The sequence below is a fragment of the Cyanistes caeruleus genome, chromosome 4 (assembly GCF_971803275.1).
Source record: "Cyanistes caeruleus chromosome 4, bCyaCae1.hap1.1, whole genome shotgun sequence".
NCBI classification, from domain to species: Eukaryota; Metazoa; Chordata; class Aves; order Passeriformes; family Paridae; genus Cyanistes; species Cyanistes caeruleus.
Genome location: NC_141704.1, coordinates 39,139,771 through 39,167,730, shown reverse-complemented (window position 1 = coordinate 39,167,730; position 27,960 = coordinate 39,139,771). Strand labels below are relative to the sequence as shown.

The following is a 27,960-nucleotide window of genomic DNA, read 5'->3' as shown; positions in this document are numbered from 1 at the left end:
TTTGATCTCTGAAAACCAAGGTTGTGCTTACGTCTGGGACTACCTTCTCCTGCAGGCAGCATGGTACAGCAGCCTCAGTGCATATGTGTGTGGGGCAAGAGCAGTGACAGAGCAGGGCAAAAGCGCCTGCAGCACACCTTTGCACCTCCTTACACTCCTGGCAGGACCGTGCTATACATTACACCAGCTACACAGCTGCTTTATTCTGCTTTCTGCAGCAGGCAAGAATACTCAGCACACAGCCACCTCCCAGCCTCAGTGCGACTGGCACCTACTTTCTACCTGAAGACTGCTAGAAGTGTGGACAAGTGCTTTTCCCCACATATCCGTGGCTGGGATCCCTTTTCCCTTCCTCTATCCCAGTGTGAATTGCCAAGGAACACCACCAGCCAGCGCGGTAGAAACACAGAGCACTCAATGACTTGTTCAGGATTCCATTTCTCCATTGAAAACTTTCTTCCTCCCTCCCTCCCTCCCTCACCCCCCGCATTCCCCACTCTCCCAAGAAGCTCATGGCTCCTTTATCGGAATCAGTCAGTGCAAGCTGCTGGCTGACACAAACCAGACGGCCGGCATCCGCTGCAGACCGGGACAAAAGATGGAAGCGAAAGATATAATGGAGCACAGCTGGCTGATAAGCATGTTTAAATTTTACAGAGATTAGCTGTGAGAACAGGAAGGAGTTCTTTCTCTCCCTCCTGTTTGTTTAGCTTTCTTTAATTGTTTATTTTTAGGATGAAAAACATGCCCATGCAGACTTATCAAGCAAGTCAAAGCAAGGCGGAGGGAGAAACGCGTCTCATCAGAGCCATGAAAGGCCCATGGCAGGCGAAAGCAAGCGGGACTCTGGCTGTGCTGGAGCCACGTCAGCCGGCGAGGCGCTGCGGCTCAGCCCCTGGGTCCGCCTGGCTCCCCTGGCTCTGCCGCTGCACAGCCGCCTCCTCACCCGCTGAGGGCATGCATGCGGCCGAGCTGGCGGCTTTCAGAGCTCCCCTCACACGGCAAAACCTTCCCCTTATTTATCTGGGCTGCCGGAGAGTGAATTCTAAGTACAGGCTATTCAGCAGCAAGCGTCTCCTAAAGTCCGTGAGTGGGTGTCGGTGCCTGGCTCCCACGGATGTAAAAACAAGCTCTGGAAAATAAGGCTTTTTGCAAGGGAACCAGCAAACAAAACACATTTGAAGGAAGAGCTGCACTTTAAGGGACCGATGCTGCTGTCACAGGATAAAATGTAAGTTTTCCTCATGTGTTTCACACAGGAGAGACACAGGTTACCATCAGCCACTAAACTGTCATCATAAAATAGGTGTTTCACTGCCCTCTCTCCCTTGTCTGCCCTAAATCTGAACCTGTCTCTGCTCAGTTTCCACACATGAAAACCTGCAGCCCATGCTGTGGATCCCCACCGGTGTGAAAACTGCAGGATCACATCAGTGGTATTATAACATCTCACCTCTCCCTCCCTTCTGACTGACAGCACACACAGGAGGTCCTGCATAACACACTTGTACAAAGATTAGGCCAGAAACTCTATCCAAGCTTCCTGTTCGCACCTGGTAATGCTATGAATGAAGAAAGAGGCCACAGGCTGAGCTGTACTCCGAGTATTTCATGTCCCCCTGGAGAAGCAAAGCTGTGGTAGAGCTGGGTTTCCTACAGCTGAGCATCCCAGGGTGCTGCCAGGCAGCCAGAGGTGTGGCACTGTCTGTCATCACCCTTTGCTGGAACAGCTACAGCTTGGGCAATCATCACGTTTTGGTCCAGGTCTGAAGGACTATTCCTTCACTGGTCCCAAGAGGCTGAGCCAAAACCAGAACAGGAGGGTAGCTCTGTGATGCACCCCTCTTACCCTACCTTCAAAGTAGTACCAGCATGGAATGGAGAACAAAACAGAGGCATTGAGGTCAAGCATGCTCTCTCAACAGTCTTCACTGGGGAAAAGGTTTTCTCCGTTTTTCAGAATATATTAAGAGACCATTGCACTAACATGTGGACAAACAAAGTGCAACTGATAGAAACAATGTGCTTCTTGTGTTCTAAGTGCTTGTTCACATGAGCCATCCTTTTGGACAGCTACATGGGCTTGTTTGCAAGACTGGCAGTGCAGAGGTACAGAAACCAGCTGTACTCATAAAGCCTGTTAGATGTGTTGAAGCCTGACAATCCCCAGGGCTCAGCTGAACACCAACCTGCTGCTTCCCCCATCGTTCCCCTTGTTATCACCGCAAGAATTTTGTTTCAAAAACATTCATGGACAAATGACCTTTCCTTTTCTGATTAAAAAAGCCCACCAAACCCTCCAGAAGTGGATCAATACCTCTGAAGAGCCTATGGTTTGCTCCAAAAGTCCCTCCAACGCAGTGATACGAACTTGTGTCAGTCCCAGAGGTGCTGCAGCCCCCAGAGGGCTGTGCTGCTCAGGCTTCACCAGCCATGTGTCCGGGTGGGAATGCTGGGTGGGGATCCATAGGGTGTCTGGGTGGGAATGCATGGGGGGCCAGTGGTGGTCTGGCTAATGCCAGCACTCCCCCAGCACAGCACAACTCCCAGGACACTGCCAGCAGTGCAGGAATTTAGCATGCTCTTTGCCTTTGATTGCAGAAACAAATTGATGATTTATTTCAGTAGGCAAAGCAACTGAAGCTTCCTAGGTAATTATAATCAGCAGTAAAACACAGTGTGTGCCCTGAAAAACATCCTATCTAAATATACATATTATCCAAAATTATTACAAAGCATTTTTTTGCTGTCTAGGTTCATAAATGGCAAGTATTTTAATAATCACCTGAAGTACTTATCAAAGATTTAAAATGTCAAAAGGAATTTCAGGTACTTTGTAAATACCTATTTTCTGTAAAAATCATGCTTTTATGACAGCTCATGTAAGACAGAAATACAAATGCACTGTATACATAATTTGAAGGCCTGAATATTCCCAGTGTGTATTTTTACATTTCTACATTTAAAAACATAAAACAGGATGAATCAAATTCGCATACTGATGGTTCTTAAGTGCTTTGTTGCAGTGGCTGTCTCAGAATCCAGAATATATTAATCTGATAACATAGACTGACCTTTTTCTTTTCCAGTCATGGGGATGAGATGGAAGGAGCATATTTGTGGTACCAAAGGTGAAGGATAGGCACTGATACAGGAAAAAAAAGCTTAACTTAAATCAAGAAAAGCACCAACATGGCTGCTGTGATACCTGATTTGTTGCCTTCACACAAATCTACACATAGGAGAAACAGCAGTAGGAGCAGTGGTGCTCTGCACCCCAGCATGCGGGAAACAAATAATTGGACTGGCTAGATAATGAGGTACAATGACTAATTATTCTATTTATTTTTTTTCACTGTTTTTAAATAGGTCACCTCTTTCCTCTCTGACTCTGAATCGAATTTTCCTCCGTGCTGACTGCCAAGCATGTGACTCCTAGATGCTGTAAAAGAGAAAGCAGCAGCAGACCCCTGGGGTACAGAGATATTACAGCAGCCACGCAACACATTTCTGCATTCAGAAAAGCTTTAGCATTGGGTCAGGCAACAGCTACTAAGCAAGGACATATGAATGTTTTTTTTCATGTTGTCAGAAGAAAATATGGAACTGATAAGAAACACCTGTGGAAATGCAAAGCCATCTCAGAACCCAGGGTTTGTTTAGATGATAAAGAGATAAAATCTGAAGGCATGTATTGCAAGGGAAGATAATCTTTAACAGAATGTCTGTTTTGAAAAAAAAATAAAGAAAGAAGTGGTATGTTTCAGGTAATTGGCTTTCTGTGCAAAGAAAGGTCCTTGAGGATCATAAGGCAACATTGGTGCAATATGTAAAACTGTTTGAGCTGCATGGATGCTGTCCATTCATTTTTCTTCATGGAAACATGATGCCGTTTACATTTTATTTGCATCTTGTAAATATTTTCTTAGAACCCCAGCAGGACACTGGAAAGCATAAAAGCATACATTACCAGCTGAACATATGTAACCAGCGTTTTCTCTTTGCTTGCAGCTCAGCCTGTTCCATGGGCTCCGATTTAAAGCCCTGTAATATACCACATAGGAATTCTGTTTAGCTACATTTAACATTTTTGAGGGAAAGTTTGTCAGATCATTTGTTTTACTTAATGCATACGTATTTTCATGCCTTTGTCCTCCTTGATGTCAAATAAGCATTTTTTAAAGGAAGTCGATCTCAATATTTCTTTTCATAATTTGGAAAAGATACAGTATTTAAATACTGAGAAATGTGCAGTACAGTGTGGATTTAATGGAAACATTTCCACAATTCTACACTTATGTTGTGGCATTAAATCAGTCAGAAGACAGAGGCAAACTGCCAGGGTGTGCAATGCCCAGAGGAGGAGGCAGTTCCAGTAATAATTTTAGAGACTGTAAAGTGACTCTAAAATGGAAATATCAGCAGCAGCTCTAGGAGGGCTCAGCTGCACAAGATGCACAAGCGCATGCCCAGTTTTAAACACACCAGTAGCTCCAAAATCAATGAGACCACCCACAGGTTTACAATCCTTTGAAGAATTGAGCCCTTAATTGCTCGTAACTGCTGCAAAAAGACGTCAAGTTTCCTTTGTTTTCCTTATTATTAAAAAGAGCTTTGCCAACATAAAACACTGGAGGAGCCCAACCCAAACCAAATGGATAAAGTGAGGAGCCAAAGCAGCCTCGCAGAAAGGCTGCTTTTTTGCTACAATTCTCCTGTTTCAGCTTAGGCTGAGTTGCTCCTCCTGCTGTGGTCCGCACTCAGCAGCACTTTAGGCAAGACCACCAAACTACAGTTGCTTCTGCCTTTGGACAATGAGAAATTGACAAGTCCAGAAGGTTTGGCAATAACTTTCTTTGTATACAAAGTCCTACTGAACAACCCTCTGATAGAAAGGAGTATTATTTTTGTAGCAAATCTTTTTAAGACCTACTTGGGATGCCAAGCGCCTTTGTCTGCCAGGACGTTTCACAAACTCTGTTACATGTGAGGCACATGAACTTTAACGAGCTGATCCTTTTGCAGTGTCCGAGGCAGGGAAGTGTTAATATCTCTGCTCTACAGAGACAACCGATCTGCAAGGGGTCAGAAACGTCAGCTGCAGAAAATCTTGAAAGCTAAGCTAACTTTATTGGAGTTGTGCTGATTTATACCAGCTGAACATATGGCCTCAGAAGATTAAGTAGTCTGTGTGAGAAATCTGTGGCACATCTGGGACACTCCAGGGCCTGAGTCACAAGATCATCCTTCCTGCCCATAACAATTGCAAACATGCCTCTACTACACAGGAGCCTCTGCAAACTTTTTTATTGACCTCCTGGCAAAGTAATAATGAAATTGTTTGAATGACTGAGCCCAGGGAAATTTGGGGTTAGCTTATGCTGTTAACAAAACCACTTTCTCTGATTTCTCTGTGCATTACACTATTTTGTACAGGTAAGCCAAAACTATATAAAGTGTTGGATTATTATACTTGCAGTAGAGAGAATACCGTCGTATTCTGAACAGAGACATAGCAGAAGGAATTTGCAGTCCAACATGGGGGAAGAATCTGTCAAAATCTCACAAAATGGGATCTGGGTTTCCTTTTTGCCTCAATCCTGTGCCATACTGGGTAGGAGTAGTTGAGGACTAACACATCACTGCAGAAGTATTTCCCTGTCTATGCTTTTTTAGCATCAAGGGATTTATGTCAGAGTAATGGCATACACATTTCCCTCACTATCTTTTGCTCAGGCAATAGGGAATTTCTGGAGATATACAAAAGATCTAATTAAAGTCACGTAAATGTTTTAATTGGCTACTAAAGCATGATCATTTTGTAACTGGGACAGCTATTTTGGCCACAGTAATATTTAGTTAAATATTGTTCCAGGACAGGGGGAAAAATAAAAATTAAAACTTATCCAAATATTTTATAAAAAAATAATAATAAAAACAATTGGAACAAAGCCTGCACAGTTTGGGGGGAAAAAGTGAAGCTGTTCACCTGCAGGCTCTGACTGATATTTGGGACACTGTGATAATGCAGGCTTGGCTTCAAAATGATACAATGTCAACTATTCACAACCTTCATGTTACAGTGCTAATTTCAGATAATGGTACTGCTGAGAAAGGTAATGGCACCCCTTGGTCAAAAGAAACAGAACAACACAATGAAAACTAATTCAAAACTTGATTTATTACCACAATAATTAGTAAAAGTTTTCATATTGAGGGGATCAGTATTGCAAATGACATGAAAAAGACATTGAACAATGCTGCACAGCATTGTACTTACCAAGGGGAAAACTGGAATTGAACTGTATTTTTAAAAAGACCAAAAAAAAGAAAGAACAAAAAACAAAAACAAAAAAGAGAGAAAAAGTAATAAAAAACAATAATTAATACACACCCTATTCTGGAAAATTAATGAAAAATGTAATTAAATTACTCCAGAAGTTAAGAAACACAAAACCACTTCCCCAGTTTTCAGAAAAATATGACACACAGCAAAACTTTTAGAGGGCTAATAACATTCTGTGAGCTATATTTATCCTAACCTTATGAGTGTTTATTTTAGAAGGGTTTATTTTTTATCAGGCTTTGTTAAACTACCTGACGAAAAGGGGTAAACATTGTGACCCTCAATAAGGAAGGGGAAAAAAAGGGAGAAAATTTTGCTTAGCATCCATTTTCCTGCTGTTATTGAACAAGGAAGCAACATCTGTAAGCAGTTTCTCGAGCGCTCTGTGTAACCCAGCACCACCACCTGCTGTTTGGGAAGGAAGGCTCCATTCCCCTTGTCCCACACATCAGATCTCCAGCACCATGTAGCTGAGGAGAAAGTACTCCTTTAAACATTTGAAGATGAGGAGGAGGACAAAGAAACAACACAACAAAGCTCCCACCCCAGCACCACACCGCAGCAGCGCGTGGGAGAGGCAGCTCTGCGCGTTTAAACCACAGGGCGATTCCTGCTCAGAAAGGGGGTGAAGGAGCTTAGCTGGTCGCAGCAGCCATAACAGCTGGCTCTTCTGACCTCTTGGCAAGGGCTACCCACAAAATCTTTATAGACTTTGGCACTGCATATGACTTGCCTCACGGGTGCTGCCTGTCTTCCCCCAGATCCTAAAGTTGATTGGAAAGAGAGGTGCTGCAGGCTGCATTTTGGCTCTTCTGGCTATAGTGGGCTGCTGAAATTTCCTTGCATGATGCTTTCTCAGTGATGGTCAACTGAATACAGGCCTCCCAGGTTTATACATATGGAAAACACTAAGGTATAAAGCTTTTCCTTCAAAAAAACCCAGTGAGAAAGTCCCTCATTCCTTCCAATGGGTGTGATGGAAAAGTGAGCCTGTATCATTACCTTTTAATTAATAATAGACCAAAACCAAAGAAAATTGCAGCCAAGGGTGCTCTAAGAAAGCCAAAAGAAGATATTCAATACCAATCTGCTGCCTGTATTCAAAACTGCAGCTAAAAGCTGTGTCAGCCACAACTGAGAATTTGACCAGATTCCACACTGCAGGAATAACTGAATTACAACCCATGGGAACAATTGTGGGGGAGCCATGCTCCATTCACACTGTTAAATCACAGCCCAAAAACTGCTAGGTTATTTTTGGGCTTTTTCCCCCAGCTTTCCCTTTAGACAGGTAAATCTCCAGCTTGGTCTAACTGCAAGTCTAATCCTTCCCAGGACCAGTGCTCTGTCTTATATCTTGTGCAGATGTGAATGGAGTGTGCTCAAATGGGCATGTCACTGATTAATGGCAAAGAGTGCAATTCTTAACAGATAGTGAAGTATCCCCCAGCTGCTAATCAGTACTCTCAATGGTCTGTGATGTTAAACATGTGCATTTCTGTGGTACAAGGCTCATGAAGCTCCAAGCTTGTGGTGTCCAAAATTCTCAGTTAACCCAAAGAGGAAAGGGCTTGGGTGGATGAGGGGTGTGTGTGTGCTCGTTTTTGTTGGTTTTTTGTTGATGTTGCCTCTCCCCAAAATGAGAATTTGCTCATGCTTTAAGGCTGCTCTTTCTGCATTGTCTGTTCCCATTCAGCTCCTAAGCTGAAGTGTTGAGTTTTTAGTTTATTTGTGTGCCCAGTGCACACCTGGGAGCTGTAGCACTAAGCTTATTATCGGGTTGATGCAGGTTACATTTTCACCCTTGTCTGGTCTGGAATCCCTGGGCTGCTGCATGAAGCACAGTGCAGCCTGATTACCTCAAAACATCCTGGCCTTGGAGGCTTCAGTTTGCAATTTCTGCCACCCCTCATTTCCCTGCCCAATTAAACCATTAAAAGTGCTCATGGCAATTTTAAAACTAGAGGGGGGTTTTGTGTTACTACCATTTTTATTTTGCTTGTTTGATTGATCAATTGACTGATTGATTGAGCAGGGGGTTTTTTATACAAAATGGAAAAAAAATGTACCTTCTGCATCAACAGAATGTACTAGAACTTGGAGCTGGACTGAGTGGGTGGTACTAGAGCTGGGGGAACAGGCACATAGGACACTGCCTGTCCCACCACTGCAGATGTCAGCCAGAAACCTAGACAAGCAGAGAAAAAAATGTCAGACACATGGATTGTAGTCCCATTTTCAGGCTTTTTTTGTGCCTGTCTCTGCTGCAGGGATGCACTGTGAATGTAGTCTGACACAGCAGCCATCGGAGTTAGGTGGGGAAGGCTTTATATCCACCTGATAGCTGAGATACAGATCAAAAAAGGATTGCTTCCCTCAAATACTGATTCACAAACACCTGAGCCAATGTTCACCTTCACTAACTCCAGGGACTTATAGAAAGGGATCAGTTCTTAAGTAGTAACTTGTTTCTTTTGGCTGAAAAAGAGCTGAAGAGAATTGCTTTTAAATGTAGGTGTCCCTGTGTGTGCTTCTGTTCAAGTACCCTGAGGTTGGAGGCTACATCACTTTTGGCTACATCAAATGGCTACAGGATCAGAGAGAACACATAGATGTTGAAACTGTCATGTGTGTAAAATGAATACGAAACTAAATACCTAAAAATGTATCTGAAGTTTACTGAGAGCTAAATGAATGCAGCAGAAGTCTGAAATATTTCCCAGAATTATCCTTATCCTAGCAGTGGACTTTTGTAGTGGAAAATTACAACGTAACTTAGAAAATATAGACCAAGAAAAAACTTTGGACCCCTGAAATGACATAATACAGCACTGAACTTATCAGTGACTTGTAAACTGGGTATGATGGGAATTCCCCTTTTGACATATTTCAGATTTCTTAAAAAACAGGTAATCTTTTAACTTCAAATATGCAAACTGTCAATTGTATAACATGGACCATAAACATAGCAGAGTTCTTACTTCACTGAGCAATTAAAAGATCAAGGTGTTTCCATTTACCTCAAGAAGACTCCAAGTATAAAGATTTTTAAAACAGTATTCCTAAATATTCTAAAATAAATCTGGTGTTCTCCTACCCTTTTGTATATGATTAAATATATTATTTTATTATTGAATCAGCAGAGGTCAAAAGCTAAGACCTACCCATCCTTTCCACCTAGAGGAAATTCCACTTTGATGTGTTTATGTTCTCTGCATCCCCTTTTCCCCTGAGAGCCTTGCAGGTGCAAGCCTTGCAGGTATTTGCAGTGCAAATACCCCAACACTACCCAGGTTTGTCTGGTTATTCACTACCCATGCATGAGGAAGATGGCTCTAAACATTAGGACTGCCAGAGAGAAAGTCCAATGGCACAGACTAAAAATAAGTATTTAAGTGAAAAAAGATTATAAAGTGATTAGAAGTTGATAATTAATTTCTGATTACTTCTTATGACTTAAATCTAAGGGAAATTAACCTTACAGGCCCTTAAATCTTCCATAGTATATAGAGTACACTTCTTTTTCAGAGATCAATTAAGTGAGATTTTTCTAGTTTCAGAAATGCTTCATGCCTCAATAAACTCTTCTTTTGTCAAGCCTGAGGTCCTTCAGAGATGAGTGCAAATTCTGAGGTACTCCAGTGAGCAAATACTCTGCCAAATTCAAGTTTTCCAGTTTAATCATGTTACTAAAAGCTGCTTTCTTAATGCCTTTCTCAGTAATTTGATTGCAACTGAGATCAAGCTTTTCTAGCTCTGACAGCTCACTGAAGACATCAGTAGGAATTACTAATATTTTGCTGGATGCTAGATATAATTCCTCAAGGGCAAGGGGCAGAATAGAGGGAATGAATGCTCCTGAGTTGACTGAAGCTCATCATGAGTCAGACTGTGCTCTGGGGAGGGGCTGGTGGGTTACCCTGCTGCTGGGGGAGGCTCAGTGCTGCCAGACTCCTGTGCTGAGTCACAGCCCAATCCATGGCAGTCCAGGTGCCCCAGCTCCACCAGAACACATCTGCAGGGTGCTCCTGGGATTATTGTCAACCTTGTGAAGACACCTGAGCCTTTGCAAGCCTTCATAGGCTTCTTTCATAGCTCCACCCCTGAATTGCTTGCTCTTCAGAACCGAGAAATCTGGTGACAAATATACCTTCAGAAGACCCAGATGTATGAAATTTATCCTATTATTCATTTAAAAATCATAAATATCTAACACTGAAAGGAATTCCTTCAGCGTCACCTGACAGCCTTTTGTCTGAGAACTAAACTGTGCAAATAAGAAGAGAACAGGGAAACTACCACTCTTTTCATCCAAAGAAGAGTTTAAAAACACTTTGTGTATAAATTCCTTTCTAATATCCTGTAGTAGTTATATTGAGGTAATAATAGCTGTAATAGATATTTTTTCATTTACTTCTCTGTATCTGTATTTGAATATAAAATTGATAGTGTTTACAGTTAGAGCACTAGTCCTCTGTCCTCAATATCTTTCATAAACTAAGTTCTCTAGGGTTGCATAATTTGTTTTTATCTTGAGCTCCTCCTCTTGAGTGTCTATGATGTGTGCTCTGACACCAGTAACCCTCTCTAATACTTTTTCTGAGCATGTTTTCTACATTTTCACTTTTTTTTTTTTTTCAAAAAAGGGTAAAATAGTAACTCGTGCTTTGATGTATGCTGCTGCACAATTTGCTCATTTGTTAATCCCATGTATGTAATGAATAATTACAAAGGAACCTTATATTAATGTGCCTCTAATTATTTATATTCTATGACTGAGTCATTATTTGCCTATGACTTTCCAGCACACATCATCATGTATAGCTACACACCTTATGATAACTACTTTTAAACAGCTGACTCTCCAAATGTAACTAAACTTCAGCTGAAGGGCTCAACGGCCAGAGCTGGCACACTGGAGGGCAAGAGCCATCCTCAAAACAGCCTCTTGATCTGATCATCTCATCTTCCACATTCTTATAGCATTACTGCTTTTACTAAAAACACATTACTCTTCTTCCCTTTTCTAGCTTTCTGCTTGTTTATCAGCTTCTTATTTTTACTTTTTGCTGTTTTAGGAGTTTTAATAGACCACACCATTTCTTTTGCATTTTTTGTTAATTCTTCCTTTTTCTACCATTTACTAGAATGAATATTAATGATCCTTCTCCTTACTTTCTGGACAAACATTGCAGCACTCTGACCTGAAAGAACATGCACCCTTGTTTGATTTGTAACTTATACCTCTGCCAGCTGGAAGGTTCCCCTGCCTGCCTCTGGAGATGCTGGGAAAGGACCTACTGTGTGTCCCTGGATGTCACTAGTGATGCTCCCACCCCAGAGACTGGCCTTGATCTCTGCAGGGGACACCAACAAACAAAACATCACTCATCTACACACAGGTTTTGCCCTTCTGCTCTTTTACAGCTGCTGGTTCAACTGTGAATTTCAAGATTTGAATTAGTGCTAATATGTTTCAAAGGCAAACCTGTATTTTTAAACTTCTTGTTGAACTTACAGACCAATTTGAATGTTTTCAGCGCGATTTTTTACTGTTATTAGGGTTTTCCCTGTTCCTCATGAATTAATTTCTGTTAAGACACAAAGACTTCTGGAGAAGAAGACACAATACATAAAGTCATAAATTACACAGTCTATTAACATAAAAATCTGTTGATACAATTTTTAAATTATAAAATTTCAGAAAATTTTGATTGATACTCTTGCTTTTTTTCTGATTTATAACAGCCTTGGGGACCTGGATCTTCTTGTGAAAGAGAAAGTAATTTCTTCTTCCATTATAAATGCTTGAGGATATTGAAGCTATAAAACACATTTGTTGCATTTCAATGTGGGTCTGAATAACATTGCTCTTTAAAAGGTTCTATTAACCAGCCTTTTAGCATACTACAAAATAATTTCAGTACCTTTAGGTATAAGGCACACGTGACTTCCTGTGTCATATGGGGAATACATATTGCTAGGGGAGGTTTAGAATTCTCAAAACCTTGTCAGATGAAAATAGTTAATAGAAATTTATTGGAACTGTGCTTTTTAAATAATGAAGTTTTGTCTGTCTACTCCAAGAAAGCAGAAAGAATGGAATATTTATGACAGCTAGTTATTTACATCCCTACAATTATAATTAATTAATTTCTGAAATTGTTACATTCTTTCCTCTTTGTCTAACTATCCATGCATTTTCCAATAGACAGTACCCTAAACCAGAAAGTTTCTCTCAAGGGTTAATTCTATTTCATCTCGTGATACTTCTGAAAATACTCTCCTTCTAGGTATTCAGATAGAAAATCTAAACTTGATTAAAAATCATAGTCATTTGTGCAGATGAGAGGAAGAGAAGTGATTTAACCATAATGATCATTGTCGCCCTTGACTCAAGGAAGGCTTCTATCCTTTGCTGAAATGGATATTAAAAAAAAAAAAAAAAAAAAAAAAGAAGTTAGTTTTATTGTTACTTACATTCTGCAAGTATAATTTCCCACAGCCTGTCATTGGGACAGAGGTCACCTGCACCCCTGTGAGGACTGTGTTTGCACAGCCCACTGCCCCACAGGCAGCAGTAAAGGGCATCCTGTGGCCTCAAGTGCCTCAGGCCACCTTTGCCAAGAAGAGTGTTTGCTGGAAATCTTAATATTGACTTGGAAGATATTTAAAAGTGAGCTCAAGAAGGGTTAGAGACTCCCTAAAGGGGCAAGGCTGATGATGCCATCACTTTTGTAAGGGATATGTTTGATAGTGACTTGATTCCCTGCAAGGCTCATTATTACTTCTTTACTGTTGTCTTGAAGAGGATTTGACAGGAATGGATCTCTAATGTAATATCTTATCTTGCCCTGCCAGGTTCCATCCAACACTGCCAGACAAGACCCTTTGGTACTTGCCCTGCTGCCTGCAACCACAGGCACTACTCCAAAGCCCCTTCCTGATAAATGTCTCTACACAATTTTTCTCTCCTTATGTAAGTTTAACTTTCTTTAGCATGCTCAGCTTCTTCCTAAGCCACAGGTCTCCTCTCTGCTTTTACCCAATGCTCTCCATTCTCCTGTCCAACTTTGCTCAGCCCTTTGCTGAGCACAACATACAAGATGTGCTGGCAAAAGAAGTTTTAACTGTACTGGGATCCTGGCAGCCTCCTCCCCTGCTGGGAGCCCTGTCAGAGTGTCTTTTATCATCCAGCTGATGATATTCTTACGAAAATTTAAGAACTTGAAATGTAGTTCTCTATCAAACTTGAATAAACATGGGCAAGGGAATTAGGACATATAGGAGTATGACACAGTAACCTTACTTTGTTTGCTTTTTTAAGCAGGGTTAAAATAGGATGAAAGAAACTTAAAAATAGTGTGTGTTATAATTAGTTTTTGTAGTTCACCATAGCAGAACTTTTAATGATTTTATAAATATCTGAATTTTCCAAGGCAAGACCTCACAAATGAGATTCAAGTAAAACTTTGGATGGCTATAGCAAGTCACATATTTTTAATCTATAATTAATGGAGAAAATTAAATTCCTTTAAAGAAATTATTTATCCCATTTAAAAAAATAGAATAAGACATGGGATTTCCAACCAAATGCAAAATTAACTTCAAAACTTCAAATTTCCCTACAATAGTTTTACTGTGTTATATTTTATATTTTAATATTTATTATAATAATTCAATATACATTGATAATATTAGTACTATGTAATTATTATAAAATATTCAATATTTATATAATAATATTATAAAATATTTAATATATATAATAATATTATTTATATTTAATATAAGTTATATTGCTTCTAAGGAAATAAATACTATTAAAATAACAGACTACGAAACCCCCCCCACCAGTTTTCAATTAATTAAAAATAATATTCTCATTTACAAGTAAGAGAAAGGGTTACTTTTTAACAAGTATGAAAATCAGATGGATTTTCACTGTCAGTTTTCATTAATTTATTAAATTAAATTTTCATTTAATCTAAGATAGATAATTCTGGCTGTTCAGTTAACTGCCTAATGATTATGTGAATTAGATTTCTTACCACTACATTTTTGTACAGATTGAGGACGGTTTTGCAGTGAAAGAAGAGGCTGGGGAGTCACCCCTGGGTGCTCTGTGAAATTACAAACTATAGATTCTCTTAGATTCCAACTGCTAACCCAGGATTGTCACATCCACAACTAAACCTTGTCCTCAAGCACCACATCCAAACATCTTTGGAATACCTCCAGGGATGGTGCCTCAACCACCTCTCTGGGCAGCCTGTTCCACTGCTTGACAGCCCTTTGGGAGAAAATTTTTTTCTTAACATGTAATCTAAACCTTGCCTGGTTAAACTTGAGTGTTCTGCTCCTCACTCCTGGAGCAATAACTCCACAAATACATACAGGCACCACCTCAGACCCAGAGTGGGGCTGGGTATAGGTGACAAAGCCAAACCAAGGATCAAAGGCACCTGATTTCTTTACCCCTAAACCAGAGATATAACCATGATGCTTGCCATTTCTACATCTTAATTCTTTAGTACTTGCAAACTCTTCTGGGATCCTTAGTGCTTTGATTTCTGAACCTGCTCTGCATGAATTTTCATTGAATTAAACAAAAAAAAATAAAGAACAAAGTCTTTATCCATTGCACATCTCCACTAAACCCCTCCAACATTTTATTGATTGACTGAAGTATTTAGAAAGCAATTATATGACTACCTTAATAGTTTTGGGTTTAAAGAGGTAAGATTAAAATCCAGATATCATTTTCCTCCTGAATGCTTGAAATGGGAAGGATTGCTTCAAGGCTTTACATTACAATTATCCCATTGTGAATTATTTTTATAATTATTTCCACTCCAACTATGTGCTGACATTTACATATTATGTTATAGGTTTCAGCATGTTCCCAGCTTTGACTTTGTTTTGCACTGTAGGCTAAATTCTTGTGTTATTACTGGTGTTATTTTTCTAACATGTCTCTCTGAACTATCCACATGGAAAACATTCTGGCCTAATAATATGCTTTGTTGGGATTACAACTGGGTCAATTAATAATGGTCAGTGATCAGAAGCCACTCTCTGCTAGATTACATAGTTTAATATGACAGAGTAATTCTTTTGTCTTCTTTGACAAGTCACCTGTCCCTAGAATGACACAGACCATAATATAAAAAAGTCTAAAAGAAAGAAATACCTGTTTTTATAATGATATCATAAAATAAGCATGCTTAAATCCCATGTAAGTCTTCTCTATTATCTCACATACAGGAACAACATTAAAGTTTACTGAAGTCCCAGATGTTAAAAAGAAAATGGAATGGTTCCCTGCTAGAGATCAAAGAAGTGGTTGATGGTTCCAGGATGAAATTTTGACTGCCTGGTGTCTTCACTAATGTTGATCACACATCTGGATTAAGCAATATCACTTTCCTCTGGTTGCTGACTTAAAAGTGGAGGCAGGACTGCACAGAAGGTCTTGAGTCATTGCTGAAGGCTGAAGATGTAAAAAATCACCCAGGAAGGTTAAGGAAGTTGGGGTAATTAGTATTTTGAGAGCTTTTGCAGCCCCATCTTTGCAGGAACCCTTCCACAGGCTGCAAACTGATGAAGGAGGAGAAAGAGGAGGGCAGGGGCTCACAACCACCAGCCACCAGAACTTCATCTTGACAAAGATTCTGTCAAGGGGTTTTTAGCAGAATACCTCCCATAAAGTAAATTAGTATCTTCAGTGCAATTTACATGGACTGAACTACATTGTTGAAAAGGAACTCACAGAAAAATTATTTCTGACCCAGCACTCCCTTTGTCTGGAGTGTTGTGTTTCCATGGAGACGAGTAGGATGCTAGACATGGGTTTTCTGCTGATTTTTCTTGAAACTTATTTTTTGGTTCAGACAAAAATGCAGTTGAATGAATCAGAGATTAGTCAATACATGTAGTTTGGTGTTGAAATTTCCAGAGCATTACTTCTAAAAGCAGCCCTTCAGAATTTTGTTTATTTGGATAATGTGCTAGGGTAGATCATCTCCTCACACTTTAAGTCAAACACCTAAGGCTTACTAGCTGGAAAAAAAAAAAATGTTGGAAAAATAGTGTGAACTAAAACTTCTTACTTGATCAGTTTTCCTCCTGTCAGGCACCTGTTGCCTCCAAAATCTGAATAATTTTCCTTGAACATTTAAAATATAGCTATATTAGTGCACAGCACATGATCAGACTTGGGAGGGAGCAGAACCAGATGTATCCTGGCAGTCACTTGTGATACCTAACACATATTTAGCTGTTAGCACTGCTGGTACCTGAGTCTCTACTTCAGGTCACTGAAGGGGTGTGGGAAGTTGTGAATGGTTACAAATGATGCTTGCCTCATCTGACCGCCACAACACTCAAGCATATCTGCTTGCCAAGCTAACAGTGTTTCCCATTCCCATCTCACACTTCCTGTTGTCTTACCATCTGGAAACACAACTCAGGCACCAGCATTTGTGATGCTGCTTCTCTAGTGAAAGCAAGCCAAGAATGGACCCAGGAGCCAGAAAATGTCCTGCTCCAAAGCACTGGAGAATTGAGTAAATTTAATTTTTCAGCCCATTTGTCAGCTAGGGAAATTATGTCCATGTTCCCAGATGATCCAAGTGCCAATAGAGACACAGTGAAAAGCAAAGCTTACTGTTCAAAAGTTCTTGCAGATTTTCCACCTTGCCTGCCAGTGAGATAGTACTGCACTGTAATTGGAGAGTGCTGCAAGATTTTCTAAGCTGTGAAAAATTCCAAGTTTCCAAAAAGGACATGCCTTTCCTATTACTTGGGGGAACTTTCAACCACAGTTATACACCTTCTTTAGGTTCTACCATAGTTTGAAGAAGCATAAAGATTATTTTTCTCTGAGCTAAGGGGCAATACTCTTCCCCCATTTCTTTTTATGAACTTTGCTATGGTCACAGTAAGAAGTTCCATTTTCATCAATGTTTTTTTATCCTTCCAGGCTATTCCCCAAGGAATGGAATGCTAACAAACCCCATGTTGTCCATCCCCATCCACATCTCTGAATTCTAATGCTGTCAGGCAGATGCACTGTTGCTGGACTTTCTGCTGCTTATCTTATTTGAACCTCTCCTCCACTTACAAATCTTTCCTCTTATTTTCTTCTCTGCTGCTGACAACTGCACCCTTTCCTTCTTCTCAGACTCTCACATTTCCTATAATCTTTGATCCTGCCTCCTCCAGCCGCTGTGATACATAACAGTTCTGGGAAAAAAAATCTTCAGACACTGTTAAGGTTTCAGTTTGCTGTGTTGCATTCTTCATTGACACCCTAGGATAGAAATTGCTTATGTTTTCACAACTCTGGCTCCCTATATTTTAAATTTGTCCAGCCTAATTTTGACTATACTGATGCCAACACTCTCCAAACAGCTGAAGCATTCAAACCTCAATCTCAGGCTGTCAAATGGGGCAAGTTACCCTCCCCACTGACTCTGTGCTCAATTCAATCTTTCATGATACTCCATGCTATGAGTTTAACTTTCTTAAACTTGAAGGTCAATATATTGGAGTCCAGCTGCAGAGTTCATAACTGATTAATTCAGTCCTCATGCTAGCTCCAAAACTACTTTTAGCTTCTTATCATATTTTTTACCTTGTTTTCAGGATGTGCTTAAAGCTCCTAGTAAGATCATGCCTTACCATTTAGTTACAACACACAGACTACTTTCTGGCCTTCAGAAGGGATCTCTCTGACAGATGCAAGCCTTCTGCTTTTGCACATCATGAACAGTCTCAGATTACACAGAAAGGATTTAAGACCAACTCTGGGATATAAATCCAAGTCTGCCAGCCTACAGACTCCAAAACCTTAGCGAAATTTTCTAGCTGAAGTCATCAGCACTCAGACACAGCTCCCCCACTGATCAGTCCTCAGAGAATAGATTCTTGGCCTCTGCCTGCTCACTTTCCACTCAGCACTGACTACATCATTCTTGTGGGTCACTCAGGAAAATGAAAATAAATACAGTCCATGGCAACCCCTCCTATATCATTCTGCGTCTGCTTTCTGCATCGCAAATGGTGTGTAATGTGGCTTTCTTGTCACAGCTGTTTTTTCCAGCTCAGAATGCTTTATCACTGCACCTATTCTCTCCCATTAGACTAATGTTTGCATCCCAATGATAAATCTCATATCTTTTTTTTTGGATTTAGCCCTCCTCAAGAGCCAGCTAAGGAGAAATGTACTGCTGACAGAAAGACAGAGACATTCCAGTGCAACAATATTGGGCCGTTTGAGCAGAAGACCACCTGTATTCCACTTTTTGTTACTCAGTCTCCCTTTTTATGAGCCAAAGAGTTGTGCAATCATGCACATCTGTGCAAATACAGCAGGCAAAGAGCCGCTGGTTGTCAGTGTCAGCTCGCTCTCTCCTCCTTGTGGTTCTGGCTGCAATGATGTTTGATGGGCAGAGTCAGCTTCGGATAAAAGAGCTATGTCAGATAACCTTGTGTGGAAAGTGTATGCTGTCCATGGGCTTTTGAACCAGACAGCTGGACACAGGACTGATTTTGCTTTCAGTTCCAAATCTAAAACAATATTAGAGGTTACACCAGTGACTACAACTCATTTTTCTCAAGTGTGAAGAAGTCACTGTCATGGTAGAGATAAAATAAACCAGAGAATGACTCAGTGCTAATACCAAAAATGTACAGAAATGTAATTTTAAAAAAATGAAGATAATTTTATCTGTTTCTCTTCTGGGACCTGCACATGTATATGTACAAGGATGTCAACATGTGAATAAGTCTCCTGGGAGGTACCTGTGGAAAGTCAGCATTTTCACCATATGGAAAGTCCTTGAAAATTAGAGCATGGGAAGTTGACTGGTGACATAAATTGTACAGACATATATCCTTAAAGATGTCTGTGCTGGTATCTGTGAGGGTAGACTGGCCTCAAGATAAGTTTGTTTCCTGGGAACTGAAACTTGTTTCTTTCTTTTATAGAAAAGGCTGTATTCTGGAGGTCCAGGAATATTTCTGGCATGTTTATGGAGAAAAGGATTATCCCTAGGACCTCTGCAGAAATGTGACAGATGACTCATAAACCACCAATCTCTAAACTGCAGCTGAAGACATTGTTCTGTTAAGCTGACAAAAGTGAATGCCATGTGAGATAAAGAGATTGATACAAGTTCATACTACCATTCCATTGAAATTACTCAAGTGACTCCTCCTCGTTCTTGAAGGTCTCAGTGGTTTCTCTCCATGCTATCTATCTTATTAATTTCATCAGACGTGATATCCTACCATTTCTGTCAGTCAGTCATAAATTTTAAAGCAAACATTTTCAGTTCTCTCTGATCTTATTATCCTTATCCTTGGGAAAAGCTTCCAGTAATCATAGATAAATGAACATAATTTCCCTTTCCCTTCCTCCTAAAAGCCTATTACCTCTGCTCGGCTTGCTGTGTGCTGAGGCCACTATATATCACATTAGCAGGCAAGGTCTTCCTACTTCTCTTCTACAGATCTGTTTATGTTTTCCTTGACTAGAAATGTGTTTTTTTTCCTTTAGTGTGTGCTGTGCCTAATGTTGTGGACATCTGGTCTTTCTCACAACATAGAAATGCAAATAATTATAAAGGAATGCATGTGTATATGCAAGAGAGGTGGAGCACATTCCTCCACATTTCTTAAGTGTAGACAATTAAAATCTAACAACAGTGCAAAATATGGTATTTAAACTACAATTTAGTTTTGGTTTTATCTGTCAGATAAAGAAACTGTCTGGAGTTCAAACTTGCTCCATTTTCCCAGTGTCCATCACTGTTTTGCCAACAACAGAATAGAGGATGAAAGATTTTATTTTTCTCCTTTTTTGCTGTCTAAAAAGAACATAGAAATTTAATTTCTTCCCAAGAAGGTAGCTCATTAAGCTTCAGCATTCTGTTAAACATTGCTCAGCAGCACGCCAGAGCTTCAAACAGATAGGACTTTTCTTCTTGGAAGGCCCTTTTTCTAAAAGTATGCACTCATGAAAAAAAGAGGACCTAACACAATGAACTTCTGTGGCTTAAGAGTTATCTGGAGCTAAAAATGTAAATCAATTCTATCTATTAGACCTTGCTATCAGTTAAAACAGTACACTCACCATTGAGAATATATGATTAAAGATTCTTTGTTTATTAGGCAAACTACAAGATATATATGCTCTGATGAGCCTAGAAAGAAATACTCTTGCTGGACTTCCTTCCATATATCAAGTTGAAAGAACAGAAAGAAAATAAACCAACCAGATAAACTAACAAACAATTATTCCTCAAAAATCCCCAAATCACATCATGAACACAGCACATAAACTCCAGAATGACTAAGGAAGACATGCACAGAAACTCATGTTAACAATATCAAATTACAAAATCAACTGGTTTAATGAATGTGGAAACATGTAAGAGGAATCATACACCAGCAGAGCTATTTAAATTAAAAAAAAAACTTGTGCTTCAAGCAGAGAAGTTTTTGATCTATGATTAAAAAAAAAAATATGTTGGCCATAATATGATTTATTTTGTTATCAGACCTCAGCACTGCTGACACATTGAATAATCTCTCTTGTACCTATTAGACATGGAACAAAAAAAAGTAGATCCAAGCTTTGGCTCAAACTCTGAGAAATTTAATTTGAGATATAGACTGCAATTTCACCATTTCTAATTATTAGCTTTGCAGGTATTGGCTTTAGCTTTTATTAACTGAACCAAGAAGTTCTGATTTCACCAAAGTCCCTGACAAAGTCTATTAAGAATGTCCTTAAATAGTGATAAAGGACCACTAAGCTAGTTCATTCTGTCATCCCTTTCAACCTTTTGCTTGATCTCATGGATTCTCATTAATTTTTTTCCTCATTTCTTTTATTTTCATCTTCTTTTTACCACGGGAGAAGATTCATGGATGTTTTAGAGTTACATTTACCTTTTTGGCATAACCTTTATATTGACATCCTGAAGCTTCCCTCCAGGCACTGAATTCAGGTATGAATCACTATGAATGATCTGAGGTTCCCTTCCTCTTTTTTCCCCACCAACTGACCAGTAAAAATGGCACCTAAAGAAGTCTACCAAATGATTTCTTTTCTGTTGTTGCTTTTTATTCTTTGCCAAATGTCAAGTCATGACAATGGATCATGCCTGCTGTAGTAACAACAACCTGAATCTGTAGGATAGGAACTTCAGAAAATAAGTAAAATAAATATAATAAAGATTATACTGCTATTTATTTTGTTTTGCTTTTTTTGGTTTTTGGTTGGGTTTTTGTTGTTGTTGTGGGGGTTTTTTGGTTGTTTTTTTGGTTTGTTGGGTTTTTTTAGTCTGGCAAATACATTTACCAGGTCTTTTTTCTTATATTCCTTCTATAAGCTTTAGTTCAATGAGACTATCTCTGTCCACACCAGCTTCAGCTTCTGCCAGGATAATTTCTGTGAAAACATTAATGCAAGTACAGTCCTCTTTTAACAATGCCTATGTAAAAGTGCCTTGAGCAGCACATAATGTTCTGTGTGCTTTAAGGTAAAGTCATCAAGCAAGCAATGAGTTCCACTGTGTCTTGGCTTATGCAGCAGGTTGTAAAGAAAAGAGAGGGAGCTGCTGCTGGTGTCCCCTTGGATGGAGACCCCACTGGTTTCCCTGCCAATGCCTTGATCCTGTCACTTACACCACACCACAGGTGTGCAAAAACACAGCCAGTGTCTGGAGCCATTTCAGCATTCAGCATTACTAGATCAATCACAAGACCCCTGGAAATATGAAGATGTCATTAAAATACATCAACGTATATCCATCCAACTCTGACAAAGAATGTGGAACCTTATTTATATCAATGGCACATAATGAATTGAACGTACCCAGTACAGGCAGATGGAAAACTAATGAACAACGTGTACATATTTTTAGGGTGGTCTTGAAGTCTCTCCAACATAAGAAGGAACTTCCCAAGAATGAACTGTTTCTTTTTGTCCTTTGTAGATAGCATATCCAGGCAACAGGATCATGCACAAATTTCCACCAAATTTAAACAATTCTTACTTCAGCTCACTTTGTTCATTTCTCCTCTAAATTTGTGGGCAACATTTCTGTGATTAAGAATTTGAGCTTTATTGTATCTTGTGTTCTAGAGACTGACTTCAAACAATTGCTGAACTGCACATGTATGACTCCAGTGTGAATCAAGTGCCTGTGAAATCCTTAGGCAAGAAAATCAAGGTCAGAATCAATGATCCAGCAGAAATTTTTGTTTTGAATAGGTTTTTTTTTCCTTCTACTGCTTTCTAGTAATAAATCACTTTACAGAATGCAAGTAAAACACAGTCAGTATAGAAACCATGTACTCTGTATAACAATTTAAACACAGAAAATTTTGATCTATGTCTAAGTTTAAAATATTCCTGAAAAAATACAATTATTTTGGCTGTCATAAACATTATGTTTGTCACATCTCAAAAAATGATTCTCATCTTTACCCAGGTGATTTAACTTTAATAGACTCTAGGAATAAGAAATGGAATTAAAAATTATATTGTCTGGATTCAAGTGCTCTTATATTTCATAGGATAGCATTCTATATTTATTTCATATTTATTTCTCAATTGAAGGATCATGTTTTCTCCTCTGATTGAAAGAATATTAACCTTTGCTTACACCACACAATATGATTGTGTTTTTGTACACAAGGCACAGTCTCCTTCATATCATTCCAGACCAAGTGCAGAAGTTGCTCCATGGCAAAACTGCACAAGTTAAAGAAACCACAAGAAAGTGATTGCACTGTGTGGAGCCTAGAGGGGAAAGGGAAACACAGCCTCGAGTAAATGTTGGTTTTTTGCTGAAGTGAATCATCTAAAAGAAGGTTATGTCATGCATCTGACTTTAGGAAAAAGAGGGACACAGAGGTCCAACAAAAAATATCAATATTTGGAAATTTTAAATAAAGCAGAAACTGCTTAACTTCCTCCAAAGCAGATATATTTAATTTCATTGTGAACATAAAAAAATATCAGCTCTGTGAATTGGAAAGACTAAAGCACTGCAGCATGGGTATTTTGGAGGACTCTCAATTGGTTATTTTGCTTCCTGACATGCTTGCTCCCTTTTCACTTCCAGAGAATATTAATTCAAATGAAATATTAATTTTTGGCCTTTTCCTTTCTTTTCTTAATTTTTTTACTTCAACAAAAATCTGTTGTTTTTTCTATTCAGAGGAAAAATCTCATTTCTACAGCTCCTTGAACCCTTAGGATAGAGAAGACAAACAAAATCTTTGCTCAGATAGCACATGGTCCATGATGATTCCCAGTGCATCATATGCACCTGACCATGTAGCTGCTCTTGTCCATGGGAGGATGGTCCTTCCAGCTGTGGATGTCCCAGCTCTCCCATTATCCCAAGGTGGTGATGGTTCAGGATGGTTCATGCTGACTCACAAGTCCTACTTTCCCCCATCTCTCATTGTTGTTTAAAAGCCCTCAGTTCTGCAGCTTGAAACTAATTTACATCTATGATGATTAAGGTTTATAGAAGCAGCTCTCATTCCTTCAATGAATGATTTTCTCTAACCAAGGACAAAGAGTAATGTTAAGTAACAATTGCTTAGACCTTCTTCTCCAGAGAGAAAATCTGGACTTCTTTTCTGCTAATTCATGAAGAATATCTGCAGAAACAGACACATAGTTCATGGGCATGGGGCTGGGCAGTAAAACAGATGATATTTGAGACTAATAGAGAAATCAAGTATTTTCTCACTTTTTTAAAGTTCATGAATGAAACTTGATCAGGTATTCATATTAAATTTAGATAACTCAAAATTCCTGGCTACAAAATAGCATGGTTATGCTGAAAGGACTAAAAAAATCCAAATTTCAGCTAGAATGTTCTTCTGTCTGTAAGAAAGTTAAAATATCTGTGCATTTTGTGGTTTGGAGGTGAGAGAAAATTTTGAGGAAGAAGTTATTTCCAGCCAAAAAGGTTTAAAATATTTTACTTGTGACTGTATGAGGTTAATAACCATAGGGCCTGCTTACAAATACTTTTATTTGGCTGAAATATTTCTGCTTTATTTTAAGGTGTAGCACCCATGTCTGTTTGACTATCCATTCTCCATCAGATAAGGATATAAAACCAGTGGAGTTAAAGCAAATTTACACTGGGGCAGCTGAAAAATACAAGGTAGTCATTGATGCTGTGATTTGGGATGAAATGATGAAACAAGCACACCCTGGATCTCCAGCATTGGATGGTGTAATTAAAGCTGGCAGTACCATCTAGTGGGCAGAGAAAGAATTGAAGAGGACAAATACAAGTAGCCAGTATCCTGAGAACCCAACTATTATATTGAGATTTAGGAGGCATAATGACAGTAGAAAGCACTTCTAAGATTGTAAGATCTATAATTTTTTTCACATTATTGAGATATATATATAGAATAGAATGCATGTAGGAAAAAATTAAAATAATTTGGTACAAATTTTTCATTACCAGTGATGTATTTCAGCTAAAGATGATGGTTCAATAGATTTTTTCTCATAATTGTAAGCCTTATGTTCTAGTTCTTTAACTCTGTTGGTTTTGGGCTGTCCCATAAATCTGTATATACTCATTTAACTTTAGAGTAGATTCCTCCTTCTCTTTCTTTTCCAAAATAAGCATCATAGCTCTTATTGACTCATTGTTATTTTAATGTAGCTCAAGAAGAAGCACAACAGATTTCAGTTTTCCTTCTAAATTTATACATGACATTTTTTCTTTTTTTTTATCATCTCCTGGTTTAGCTACTTTAGATTGCCTCACTTTTGAGAGGTTTCCAGCTCTTGTTTATGTATAATATATTAGTCTTAAGGACTACCGAATTCTTAAAGTTTGGACTGCTCAGTACACTTGGCATTGTAAAATCAGAGGGTAAAATGCTATCTAAACTTCTTTATCTCAATCTTTGTGTGACTTTGAGCAACAAATTTTTCTTGCCTGAAAACTGATGAATCCTTTTGTCTCTTCTGAGACAGCACAATTAAATTTTGATAAAAAATCTTCACAAGGCAGTGTCCATTTTCAGTGGCTTCTGATTTTTTTTCCTTTGTGTCATGGTTCAAGCCCAACCAAAAACCAAGCCCCAAACAACCACTGGCTTGCTCCCCCACCAGCAGGACCTGGGAGACAACTGAATGGTAAGAGTTAGAAAACTCATGAGTTGAGATAAAGACAGTTTAATAGGGAAAAAGCAAAAGCCATGCACAAGCAAACCAAGGAATTAATTTGCTGTTTCCCATGGGCAGGCAGGTGTTCAGCCATCCCCAGGAGATCAGGGCTCCATCACACATAATGGTGACTTGGGAAGGCAAAGGCCATCACACCAAATGTCCCCCCATCCCTTCCTCCTTCTTGTTCCCAGCTTTATATCCTGAGCATGATGCCATGTGGTACAGAATATCCCTTTGGTCAGATGGGGTCACCTGTCCTGGCTGTGTCTCCTCCCAACCCCCCTGGCCCTCACAACTTCCTTGCCAGCAAGACAACAGCAGAAAAGGCCTTGGCTTTGTGTAAGCCCTGCTCAGCAATAACAAAAACTTCTCCATGCTGTCAACACCGTGTTCAGCACAAATCCAAAACTCAGCCTAATACTAGCCGATGTGAACAAAACTTTACTCCAGACAAAACCAGCACACTTTGTAAAAGACACTTACATTTACACAGAAATGACTACATAAAAACAACACTGACATTTTGTGCTAGTAACTGATAACTAGTTCTTTACTTGAGACCGTGTCTCACAAGCAAGGATAATTGCAGTATTACATGAATGTTTCTGTTTCTGAAGCCAATATTCTTCTCTGATCTTTATTTTTTTGTCTTGCTGATGGTGAGTCACCAAATTGCAGTTGTTTCTAGTTATCTCATTGCACAGGATGATTTATGACTGAAGAGAATGAGGAAAACTCACCCAGAGAGCCCTTCCCTGTTTGTTGGCCTGAGGAACCTGAGAAGACTAGGTGTTCCTGGGTATTTACAACCAGCTGGGAGTGTCTCGGGATGTCTAAGAAAAGCAAAGTTTCAACAGGTTTATCTAAACTTCTCAGGGCAAATTCTTAGCTTGTGTTCATTGACATCTGCTCATCTCAGACAGAGCTAGGTCAACTTACAAGGCCTTTCTGTTCCCACACACATCTGATACAGTGAGTTATCACTAATGAGCATATAGCTTATATTCCTGGCATTTAGGGGACTTTTCTTGACAGTTGTGAAACAGAAGTCAGTTATGAGCAAAAGTACAGAGAAGTGAAAAGGGTAAAAATAATTTGGAAGGGTGATACTGCAGATGTTACTGAAACAACTGTGAACATCTGTACAGCTGCGATCAGACACTATTTGAATCTGGTGGCACTGGCAAGAAGGTGGCAGACAATTTTTGTCCTATAAACACCTCAGAAACTACTCACATCCTTTTCCTGAAATTCAGTTTTAACTGCCAAATTGCGGAAATTTAATAAAATACAAAAGCAGCAGGTGGTGACTTCCTGTGTTGAAGTGCAAAATTTTAGTTATAGTAGGTTCTACAGGCTTCAACTTTACTTTGATGCTTTTGGAGGGACTAGAAGTAAATCAATAAATACTAGTTTTAGCCTCAGAAATTTCTCCATGTAAAAAATAATACAATCCCTTAGAGACAGACCATTTCATGTATCATTCATAAATTATCCTACAATATCCATATTCTGGTCATAACCTGCCATTTACCACCTTGTAAAAGTCCAGTGTATTCTGGACGTTAAAACGTCATGGTTGTTAGTGGTTTATTGCTCTTTTTGCTTCAGGGGAGAGCAAGGGTGACATCCAGTGGTGTATTCAGCATTCTGTACAGATGGACTAAGCCTTCAGTGGAGTGAGATGTCTTTGAGGCCTTAGAGACAAAAAATGTTACTATTTAATGCTTGGATCAATGTGATACTGCATGGTTTTCCACATGGGTCCAGACTACAACTTTTATAAATAATTTCCATTTATCTGTACATCTTATTTTGGAATTAGAAAGCAAATAACACTTGTAAACAATAGGACACCAAAGGATACTCTGTAAACTGTTTTTTGCTCAGAATATACGAAATTACGAAATAATAATTAAAGGCAGTATTAATTCAGCTTAAATCACTTAAATCACTTAAATCTTCCAAGCAATATATTTCAGAAGGCTATTGTCTCCATCACTCCACATTCACGGAGCTGCTAGAACTCAGGCCACTAGAACTAGGCAGTCAATATATTTCTGAAACTCACAGCAGTATGTATTCAGCATTTAATTTTGAGAACATAAGAAAGCACAATGCTTCTCCTGATCCACCTGTCTCTGAGCACTGTGTATGTCTCAGGGATAGCCTGCAGCATGCCCTAGGCTGTTCAGGTATAGATTACAGCACAGGCAAATTCCACACATGTGGTGCCTCATGCTCTACTGGGCATCTCCTGCCTCTGTGTCAGGTTGGCTTTGGGAATGTGCTCACTGAAGTTTTTTAAAAAATGCATAGCTTAGCAAACAAATTCATTACTGGGGGAAAAGAGGAGAAAAAAGACAGAAATAAATCTGCC

General features: G+C 39.2%; 1 long non-coding RNA gene across 1 annotated transcript in view; it reads right to left on the bottom strand.

Moving 5' to 3' along the window:
* Positions 1–27,960, bottom strand: part of LOC111933533 (uncharacterized) — a 77,654-nt gene that overhangs the window by 38,799 nt on the left and 10,895 nt on the right. The window contains exon 3 of the long non-coding RNA XR_015286482.1: positions 3,971–4,044. This is a non-coding gene — a long non-coding RNA (uncharacterized LOC111933533). The remainder of the gene's footprint in view (positions 1–3,970; positions 4,045–27,960) is intronic.